The sequence below is a fragment of the Choloepus didactylus genome, chromosome 5 (assembly GCF_015220235.1).
Source record: "Choloepus didactylus isolate mChoDid1 chromosome 5, mChoDid1.pri, whole genome shotgun sequence".
Taxonomy (NCBI): Eukaryota; Metazoa; Chordata; class Mammalia; order Pilosa; family Megalonychidae; genus Choloepus; species Choloepus didactylus.
This window is the reverse complement of record NC_051311.1, coordinates 45104138-45116159: the sequence shown is the minus strand read 5'-3', so window position 1 is coordinate 45116159 and position 12022 is coordinate 45104138. Positions and strand designations below refer to the sequence as shown.

At 36.4% G+C, this 12022-nt stretch overlaps 1 pseudogene; it reads right to left on the bottom strand.

Annotated features, from left to right (window-relative positions):
* Nucleotides 1-1712: 1712 nt before the first annotated feature.
* Nucleotides 1713-11729, bottom strand: LOC119535251 (annotated as a pseudogene).
* Nucleotides 11730-12022: the final 293 nt, after the last annotated feature.

The window sequence follows — 12022 nt, the reverse complement described above, 5'->3', positions numbered from 1 at the left end:
CTTGCATGGAACCAACGCCGGCCACCACTGAGGCTTTTCCTCCCACATAGGGACAAATTAAAAATTTGTGCCAACAGGCTCGGGCCGTTTTCCCACATTTGCTAGGTAGTGTATTTGTTATTTTACTAATTCTCATATGTCTTTGTCTAGTCCTCAGATGTACAAGAAAAACCCTTTCAGATCTAAAGCAAAAAGAAACTGCTTGGTCCATCTTGTCAGCATTAAAGAAACAAAGAGGGATATGGACATGTGGGAAACTGAGTCTTACATGATGCTTAAGCCATATCTGGTGTGGTGGCTTGGAAAGCTAAGCCACAGGCCTGCATGGAACGCTGTGCAGGCACACCTTATAAAGATATGTGTCTTGGGACCATGACGACAATGTTTTACTATTGTCCTGTACCTAGATTGTTCCTTCTAATATGCGACAAAATGTAAATATTGGCAATGCAAAAGGAAACAGCTCGCTCAATTTTTTTCTCTATACAAAAACAAAAAGGGGGATATGTGGGAAAATAGCCTGAGCTGGGAGTGCGTCCTTGACGTGCTCGGGGGTGCGGAACATCAAGTCTTGCCCGAACGGAACACTGTCCAGGGCAGCACCCACATTGTTGATACAAGAAGCATGCAAGTCTTAGATGGTCTGTCCTTGACTTCCCCGTTTTGCTAACTTCCCTATCTTGCTTTCTCCGGCCTGTTAGTAAGTGAAGCTAATAAATATGCTGTGGAGCAAGTGGAGGGGCTCTTTGCCTACAAGGCTCTGAGTCCCCTGCTACCAGAACTTTATATTTTGTATCGGTGTTTCACTCCTTCACCGCCCTGTCGGCAACATGTCTATTTCTAGGTGCCCTATATTCTACATTATAAGACACTGATTTTACCTTGTTCAGGGAGTTCACATTAGTGGTAACATACAATGTCTCTCCTTTTGTGTCTGACTTATTTAGTGCTTTAAAGATATGTCACCACTGTCTTTTGGTTTCCTTTGTTTCTGAAAGTTAAGTCTGTGGTCAGTCTTTGTTCTCATATTTCTTTTTTCTGGTTGTTTTAAGAAAGATTTTCTTTATCATCAGTATACGACAGTTTAATTAAGATGTGACTGTTTTTGATAGTGTTTTTGTGCGTTTTTCCTAGTAGCGGTTCACTGAACTTTGTGGGTCTGTGAGTTTGCATCAAATTCAGCATATTTTCAGCCAATTAAATTACTTGAGGATCAGCTTTTTCCTCTGAAGTTTGTTTTCAAGCTTTGTAAGTATGTGTCTACCACAGCCTTTTTGTTAGGACTGGTTTAGTCCTAGGAGTAAGTCATTACTCTTCTGAGGTCTCTACTAAATGCCCTGTGAATTAAATAGGATCTCTCCTTTTTGGCTAGTATTTATTCTGTCCCTTTCTTTCTTCCCTCTTTCTGGAACTTCAAATAAACATACGTTAGACTGATACTGTCTCACAGGTCATTGAGGCTCTATTCACTTTTTGTCAGTATTTTTTCTCTTTGTGCTTCAGTTTAGATAGCTTTTTGTTGTTGTTGTTACATCTTAATTATTTACATACAACAATGGTCCATTAACATATAAATAGAGAACAGTAGCTGGAAATTTATCTCATTCAATGTTCAGGGATAAAAGGTTAGCTACTCTTTCCATTATTTGCTGCATATAAGTCCTTTTTCATTTTGAAATCTGTTGGCAATTAAATTCTGGCATTGTTCCAAGCTATTGTATGACTGGGATACTGAAAGCAATCACTATACAGCATACTGCAACATAAGGACTCTTTCATTCACCAATTCTGGCATACTTCCAAAATACGCCCAACAGTCCTATTTTATTTCTGTCCTGGATGCTAGGTGCCAAGGATTGAATATAAGCACAAGTACACATAAGCAGCAAGATTACAATCAACAGACTCTGAAAATTGAAAATGGCATATAGTAAGGCTAGCGAAGCCCCAGCCACCAGTTTGGATAGTTTTTAGTCACTGATTTTTTTTCTTGTAGGTCTAATCTTCTGATATGTCACTCCAGTGAATTTTTCATTTCAGATATTATTTTTTTTAATGCTAGATGTTCCACTTACTATTTTTAAAATATCTCCCATTTTCCTTTAAATATTTGAGCACAATTATAGTAGCTGCTTTAGAGTTCTTTTGTGTTAATTCCATCATCCCTATCATTTCAGGAACTCTTTATTGACTGATTCTTTTCCCTGGTTATGTGTCATGTTTTTCTGCTTCTTTGTATTTCTAGTAATTTTTGATTGGGTCCTAGACATTAGGTTTGTTATGTTGTTGAGTGTTGGATTTTGTTATCTTGTTTTAAAGAGGTCAAATTGTTTTGGAAGGCAATTAAATTACTTGAGGATCACCTTTATCCTTTGAATTTTGTTTTCAAGTTTGTAAGGATGGGTCTAACATAGTCTTTTCTTTAGGGCTGGTTTAGTCCTGGGGGTAAGTCATTGTTCTACTAAATGCCCTGCGAATTCAACAGGGTCTCTCCTTTTTGGCTGGTAAAAACTCCAATCTTTCAACCCTATTTGAACTCTGGGATTTGTTTAGCTTATAGATTTTTGGCTGTCAACTTTGCCTGGCCGCAGAGGTTCAACTTACAAATGCTCAGAATTGAATGCAGTCAAAGACTTGAGGAGAACTCTGCAGATTTCTATATAGGAGGAAGTGGAAGTTATTTCCACTTAATTTAAGACTAAAATATTAAATCCTAAAACAATGGATTGTAAGCTCTGTGCATGGTCAGGATTTTTTGACAATAGAATGGGTAATTGATTTTCAGTGACATGCTCTCCCCTTGTAAAATGCACTATTTGTAGAACATTTCTTTGGAACTTCTTGCTCTAAAATTCAGCTATTCCTGATTTTAGATCTTTTCTGGCTAAATGTCTACAAAACATAAACCCTTCATTTTCTGTTAGGGTTGGTCAGCAATTCTTTCTTCAATTTTATTTTGTCTGCTATTTAACCACATTGAGAATTTTCCTCTTTATTTTGATATTTTACATTTTATTTTCCAAATTTATTTTTTCACTCATTTTCAAATCTGCCTGATCTTTTTTTCATACTGTTTTATGCCATCATGCTGTCTATTCTTTCTTTTATTTCTTTAATCACTTTAAGCTTATTTTATAGCCATTTTCAGATTGTAAATCATCTGAAGTTTTTAGGGTTTCACTTATTCATTGTATATACTGATTCTTCCATGTCAGTATTTATTTCCTTGTGTGGTTTAAATTTTTTGATGATCTAAAAATAGAAGTTTTGTGTTTGTTTATGCCAGCACCCTTTGGATTTCAATGTTTCTAATTTAGTTTTACTTTATCAGTTACAGGTTTTACATCAATGTGTGTCAGACATCTCAAATTAGTTTATTACAGCTGACTTTTTATTGCCTTCTCATTAAATACTCTAAACAAAATATAAGTAAGCTTCCTTATGGGTTTCCTGGCTAAGTTAAATGGAAGTAGCACTACTGATGGTCTCATTTCTATCTTTCCCACAGCTATATCTTTTTTTTTTTAATTTTTTTTATTTAATTCTTTTTATTTATTTTTATTGCAATTGTTCAGATACCATACAACTATCCAAAGATCCAAAGTGTACAATCAATTACCCATGGCAACACCATAAAGCTGTGCATCCATCAACACAATTATTTTTTTTTCAATTTTTAGAACATTTTCACTACTCCAGAAAAGAAACAAAGACACAAAAAAGGAAACTTACATCCTCCCATACCCCTAACCATGCCCCCCCCTCCATTATTTATTCATAGTTTTGGTATAGTACATTTGTTACTGTTTAAGAAAGAATGTTAAAATACTACTAACTGTAGTATATAGTTTGCAATAGGTATCTATTTTTTCCCTATATGCCTCTCTATTATTAACCTCTAGTTATAGAACACATACATTTATTCTAGTTCATGAGAGAGATTTCTAATATTTGTATAGTTAATCATGGACATTGTCCACCACAAGATTCGCTGTTTTTTACATTCCCACCTTTTAACCTCCAACTTTCCTTCTGGTGATGTGCATGACTCTGAGCTTACCCTTTCCACCACCTTCACACACCATTTAGCCCTGTTAGTTATTCTCATTACATGCTACCATCACCCCTGTCCGTTTCCAAATATTTAAGTTCACCCTAGTTGAACGTTCTGCTCATAATAAGCAACTGCTCCCCATTCTTTAGCCTCATTCTATATCCTGGTAACTTATATTTCATGTCTACGAGTTTGCATATTATTAGTTCATATCAGTGAGACCCTGCAATATTTGCCTTCATGTGTCTGTCTTATTTCACTCAATATAATGCCCTCAAGTTTTCTTCATCAACCCATTTTTTTTAAGATGGTTTTGTTCAAACACTATACATTCCATCCTAAGTAAACAATCGTTGGTTCCCCGTATAGTCAGATATTTATGTATTGAGCACCATCCCCACTCTCTATATAAGGACATTTCTTCCACAAACATGGAGGAAGAGTCAAAGAAGGCAGAGAAGCAAAAGAAAAAGGCAAGAGAAAGAGAGAAAAACAAACAAAAAACTTGATAGCTAGAAGGTGGCAAAAGGAAAGATAGCATTAACCTAAAGTAGAATAAAGAGTCAGACAACATTACCAATGCCAGGAGTCCCATACCCTTCCCCTATTCCCCACCCCCCCATATGCATTTAGCTTTGGTATATTGCTTTTGTTACATTAAAGGAAGCATAATACAATGTTTCTGTTAATTCTAGCCTCTAGTTTGCATTGATTGTATTTTCCCCCCAATCCCACCCTATTTTTAACACCTTGCAGTGTTGACATTCATTTGTTCTACATCATGTAAAAACATATTTGTACCTTTTATTACAACCGTTGAGCACCCTCGGTTTCCCTGAGTTACACAGTCCCAGTCTTTATTGTTCGTCTTTAGTTCTGGTGTCCCACATGATCCCAGCCTTCCTCTTTCAACCACATTCACAGTCATCTTTGTTCAGTGTACTTACATTGCTGTGCTACTATCTCCCAAAATTGTTTTCCAAACCTCTCACTCCTGTCTTTTCCTTTCTGTTTGCAGTGCTTCCTTTAGTGCTTCCTGTAGAGCAGGTTTCTTGTTCACAAACTCAGTCATTGTCTGTTTGTCAGAGAATATTTTAAGTTTTTCCTCATATCTGAAGGATAGTTTTGCTGGATATAGGATTCTTGGTTGGTGGTTTTTCTCTTTCAGTATCTTAAATATGTCACCCCACTTCCTTCTTGTTTTCATGGTTTCTATTGAGAAATCCACACACAGTCTTATCAAGCTTCCTTTGTATGTGATAGATTGTTTCCCTCTTACTGCTTTCAGGATTCTCTTTATCTTTGATGTTTGATAATCTGATTATTAAGTGTCTTGGTGTAGACCTATTCAGATCTATTCTGTTTGGGGTATGCTTTGTTTCTTGGATCCGTAATTTTATGTCTTTCATAAGAGATGGGAAATTCTCATTTATTATTTCCTCCATTATTGCTTCTGCCCCTTTTCTCTTCTCTTCTCCTTCTGGGACACCAATGACATGTAAATTCTTGCTTTTCATTTTTTCTTTAAGTTCCCAGAGACATTGCTCATATTTTTCCATTCTTTTCTCCATCTGTTTCTTTGTGTGTAGGCTTTCAGGTGCCTTGTCCTCCAGTTCCTGAGTGTTTTCTTCTGCCTCTTGAGTTCTGCTGTTGTATGTTTCCAGTGTGTCTTTCATCTCTTGTGTTGTGCCTTTCATTTCTATAGATTCCGCCAGTTGGATTTTTGAACTTTCAATTTCTACCTTATGTACGTCCTGTGTTTTCATTATACGGTTCATCTCTTTCTCCATATCTTCCCTAAACTTTTTGAATTCACTTATTATTAGTTGTTTCAATTCCTGCATCACAGTTGAAGTGCAAGTTTGTTCCCCTGACCAGGCCATAACCTCATTTTTCTTGGTGTAGGTTGTAGTTTTCTGTTGTCTAGGCATGGTTTTCTTGGTTACCCCAATCAGGCCTCCCCAGACCAGAGTGGGCTAAGGTCCCAGAAGGAAGAAATATTCAGTATCCGGTTTCCCTGAGGGTGTGTCTTAGAAAATTGGTACACCCTCTGATGCCTCCAGTCACTGGGCTTTTCTGCCCAGCAGGCGGCACCTGTTAGCTTATAATTTTTGACTGGTGTAAGGAGGTGTGGCTCTTTTTCCCCAAGTTCTGAATGAAAGGCAGGTAGTAGAGCTGGGCCCCACCCCTTTCCTCTTAGAGAAGATAGATGTCCTAGGGGGAGGTCATTAGCATTTCAATGGTTTCTCTCTGCCTGTGCTATACCCTTGTCTGGGTCACAGAACTAGGAACTGAAAATGGCTGAGGATTTCTTCATTGAGTCGAAAAAGAAACAGAGCTAGTCCGAGGCAACCCTCCGGCTCTCCAAGGTCAGTCATCACCCAAAGCCTCTGTCTACTTGTTGGGGATTCATACCTCGTAGTGAGCAGTTCACACTCGCTAATTAAAACCCCAGTTGGAGCTCAGCTGAGCTATATTCGCTTGCTGGGAGAGAGCTTCTCTCTGGCACCACGAGGCTTTGTAGCTCAGGCTCTGGGGGAGGGGTCTCCTGATTCCTATTTGGATCTACAGTTTTTACTTACAGATTTTATGCTGTGATCTTGGGCATTCCTCCCAATTCAGGTTGGTGTATGATGAGTGGATGGTCATGTTTGTCGCCCTGCAATTATTCCAGATTATTTACTAGTTGTTTCTGTTTTTTTTTTCAGTTGTTCCAGGGGAACTACTTAGCTTCCACTCCTCTCTATGCCGCCATCTTAGATCCTCCTCCCAAGGCTATATCTTTTGCCCCAAATATGCTTTAGTGTTCTAGACACCCAAGTATAAGACCTACAGAAGTATCTTAACCCTTCTTAGCATCAGCTGAATCAGAAGCACTTAATTCTCTTCCTCCTCATTAACTATGTTGGGTATCATTCTAATCACTATATATTAACTCATTTAATTTTCACAATATACCAAATGAGATAGGTACTATTATTATTCCTACTTTACAGATTAAAAACTGAGACATATTATATTTTTCAAAGATTATACATTTAATAAGTTGGTGTTTGTTTGTATATATTATGTCCCCCAGAAAAAGCTGTATTCTTTAATGCAGTCTTGTAGAGGCAGGCGTATTAGTGTTGATTAGTTCGGAACCTATCAGTTCAGTGTTTCCATGGAGATGTGACTCAATCTACTGTGGGCGAGACCTTTCATTGGATTATTTTTATGGAGGTGTTGCCCCACCCATTCAGAGTGGGTCTTTATTGTATTGCTGGAGTACTTTAAAAAGAGTCTCACAGGCCCAGATGCAGAGCAGCTGTGAGTGACATTTTGGAGAGCAACTGAGAGTGACACTTTGAAGAGGAGCTGAGAAAGGACAAAATGCCCAAAGAGCAACATTTTGGAGAATGCCATTTTGAAACATAACTTGGGAGCAAGCAGACACCAGCCACATGCCTTCCAAGCTAACAGGTTTTCCAGACACCATTGGCCATCCTTCAGTGAAGGTACCCTATTGTAGATGCCTTACCTTGGACATTTTATGGCCTTAAGACTGTAACTGTGTAACCGAATAAATCCCCTTTATAAAAACCAATTCATTTCTGGTATTTTGCATTCTGGCAGCATTAGCAAACCAGAACAGTTGGCATGCCACACTTTTTTATCTCTTTGTTTTTTGCTTCAGGGTGTTTCCTTTCTTTTTTCTTTTTTTTCTTTTCTTTTTCAAGATCAGATAGATCTATAGATTAATAGACAGATAAAATACAGATACAGCTATGGCTACAGATACAGATACACAGCACATACCACACATATATTTTAATTTATCCAATATTTCTACATGTGTATAGTGAAAGTTTGTGTCTTCTATATCAGCTTAGTCTGACATATAGTTGAAACATGCCTGAAATTCCTTTGAAATGTTGAGATGTGGTCTGTGTATGTGTTTATGCTTGTTCTGAGCAGGGGAGAGGAATGAAGAAGGGACAATTTTGTTTTGAACTATAGTAAAAAAATTACTAAATGAATTCATGTTCCGCTCCTGCTTCTGAACTATTCTTCCCTTGCAGTCACTCTACAACCTCTCCCTTACATACTCCCATCCAATTACACATCAAGTTCTTTCAATTGTACCTTCTAAAATTTCTTCCTTATACTTGTTCACTGCCTTATCCTTATTTCAGACATTCTTAATATTTCACTGGACTTAGACAATATCCCTCAAAAGAATCTGCATTCAGTCTTGTCCCCACTTGCCTTACACTGATGGCATAGTGATCAATTTTAAACACACATCTGATTATATTATTTCTCATCCTAAAATGATTCAATGGTTTCCAATTTCTTTTGCAGTCAAGGCCAAAATTCTTAACAAGTCCTAGAAAACTCAGCATGCTTTGATCTTCTTACTCTCTAGAAACGTGCCATATTACTTTAGCACTGACCTTTCAGTTCTTTGAGTGTACCAAATTTTCTTCCACTAGGATCTTTTACATATGCTACCCATTCTGCTTGTAATGTTTTCCCAGGAAATTTTAGTTAGTTATTCCTGCAATTTTTTGGCTAAATGTCTATATCTCCTAATAGACTCTAAGTTCCATGACGGCAGGAACCAATCTTGTTCCAGCTCCTAATAAGGTGCTTGGGGCATAGAATATGTTCAATAATGATTTGTTGAAGGAAGAAAGGAGGGATGGAAGGAAAGAAGAAAATGAAATACTAAGGACTGATTGATGATATAATGCCATAATTTGAATGAACTTTAGTTAAAATTAAATTGATCAGGCTATAAATGAGGGTTTATTGACCACCAATTCCGTTACAGTTCTGAAAAGACGGGGAAATAAATGAACTTCTTTTCTCTCCTAGGCAAATAACAGACATTTAGAGAGAGGAGATTGGAGGAAAGAAGTTCAAGTTTGTGAACTTTGCTATTCTTCTTCTTTTAATTCTATTTACATGTCACAGAGTGAACAAAAAGTTTCAGCCTGAGATCTTGAGATAATTTCCTCTTACAACTACAAATGCAGCCAACACTACTTGGCATGATTTATCATGTTTTTGGAACACTGCTTTAAAAATGATCACAAAGTAGCATCTTTTCCGAGTAGTGTATAATAATGAAAAACTACTACACTTCTTTTTAGCTTACAGTTTTGCTTTTTCCTTTCCAAAGTTGGTATTCTGCTTTTATCCGTTAATAAAATCACAGTATAACAGTCTAGTAGTCTTGTAAAAATTATTGATTCTAACAATAGAGGGCAGCAGAGGAGCACATTTCAGGATGAAACACTGAACCAACATCCCAAGTCCCTTTGTTTGGGCTTCCCTTAAGCTGAAGTGACACTAGGTCATTTAGAGGAAGACAAGTAATTTGCGAAGAGATAACTGTGCGAAATTTAGTATAGTCAAACTTCTATCATTCCCAAAGTATAAGATGTTGTAGAGTTGACTATTAAACTTCAAAGTTTGGAAAAGCAAAGGAATTTTAATCATGTGGATTTTGAAAGTGTAAATTTAATATCTTATTCTCATTGGCACATAGTATTGCCAATAGCAGACTCTGGCTTTTCTTAATTTGTGGCTTTACTGAGTCACCTTTATTTTTATTAATACACAAAAGTGATCAATTTTTAAGATGAGATTTGTGTTCATTATATAGATGAAGGGTGTTTATGTATGAGCTGTAAATATTTTTGATCCTCTCAAAGATCATACTTCAGGAACTTATTTTACATTATGTGGCCTATTTTTCTTGTTTGGTTGAGTGAACCAGGAAGGCTACTGAACTTAGAGAAATAAATTCTGCAATACTATATGCCTTGCATTATGAGCCACAGAAAGTGAATCATAGAGAGGAAGCCTATGCCAAATGATTCCAAAGATGCATCTACCGACTGAGAAGCAGTTCAGCTAGGATGAGGCCATTAAGTTAGAATATGTAGGTTCAATGGAATTTATATAAAGCCCTAAAGTCTGTAAAGCCTGATAAAATGGAGCTATCATTTTTTTTAAGGTTCCCTGTCACAGGAGGAGATAGAAGTTGAAAGGAAAGCAACTAGGTTGGTATGGTTTATATACTTGGGCATACTTATGAATTGATCACACAGAAAGTTATTGTTAAAAGATTATAGCTAAGAATACTTATTTAGAAGAAAATCTATTAAAGACTGATGCTGTCCACATTATCTGGAAGACTTTGATAACTCTGTGTAGAAAGATAAATAAGAAATGACTGGATATCAGGTTATTTTGATGACATCCATTCAGCAAAAAACCCACAAAACTTTATGCTGACAAAGGGACAAATTATTTTCTCTACTACACTCAGAAAAATTCATTTTAATTCTATAGTGTGAAAGTAGATTAGCAATTAGGAAAATATGTTTTGTTAAATCAGGAAAATACTCATCTCTGGATACTAGTGATTTTTATAATATTATTAACCATAATATTAACAACCATAATATTTATAATATTAGGAACAATGACAACAATAATTATTTGTATTGATAACTTAATGCCTTACTCATATAGTCTAATACACTTTTTTTTTCACATATTGATACCTCTGATTTTGAGAGCATCTTAATCAATGTTGGGTGATAGTCACTCACTTGGCCAGGAGGAACATAATGGTAATTGCCTGTGCATGCACAATTTGGTTAGCACTGTCTATACCATACTGATTAGTTATTGTGCATACAGAATTTCATAGGAACAAATATGTGACATATGATTAAAAATCTCCATCTAAATGAGGCTAAAAAGATCTTTGTATGAGTTTAACGTAACAGCACTAAGGGATAAGAAAGCATTGTCATGTTTAACTGGTATTTAAACATACATAAAATAATGGCTTGTGTTACAATCAGTAATGTCTTAGAGTTGATGAAATATGGTATTTTTATTCCCATCTGATGAGTGAGGAATCTGAGGTCCAGAAAGGCTAGGAAAATTGTTCAAGGGCACACAGTGGAATGCAGTTTCAATCCTTCATTCTTACCCTCATTCCCAATCATGTTTCTCTTAACTGTTCACGTGTTTTTACCTAGTACAAAAGAAAGTTATGCCTTCATAAATACACTTTAAAAAATAGTATGTCTATTTAGAACAAAGGAAGCAATTACTATATGATGTTCTCTCATGTCACAGGAAGTCAATCATTAAAAAATTAAGAATTAAAAGTTTTATTTGATTAACCATTAAATCAAAACATAGTTAAAATAAATCTATATGGTTATAGGAAGTTCAGAGAATAAAGCTGCTCAAAATGCATAACGAAGTTGAAATTTTAAGCCTTCCAAAACCTGATTGTATGAATAACATTCTTAATGCCCCATAACTAAAACAAAAAAATACATAGATATGAAAAAAGACAAACAGAATATTTTATTACAAACATAGTGTCAACTTGTGTCCACAATTTCATATCTCTTTGCTAACCAATTATAGTCTCAGAATGTGGGATAAAACTTAGAAGTCAATGCACTTAGAAGGCCTATTGGCCCAGTGAAACAAGCACCAGGCAAATTTTGTAGGATCACCTGAAAGTTTTAATGTCCAAATAAGCATCAGGCTTTGGAGCCAGTTCATATTCACACTTACCTCTGGCAACCAAGTTCCAAATGCAGCCCTCATTTATCACATCACCACAAAGGAGACAGGTACTATGGGCATGCATCATTAGGCAAGCTGAGAATTTGTTTAGTTCTGCACAGTGCAAACAGAGACGATGCTCAATTTGAATACTGGAATTTGAAAAAGAAAGGCTTTTTAGTATGTGACCTGCATAACTTCCTGCCAGAGAGGTGGAGGCCAATTCATGTTGGGCTCTGTTATTGAAAGTACATTTCCTGCAAGGTGCAGAGCTATTTGCAAAGGATGTGTAGCTGTGCCTTGCTAAGCAATGCAGATGGCTCTCTGTATTTTACCTCCTGGTGCCTAACTTGAGATAAATGGAGAAGAGAATGGTTT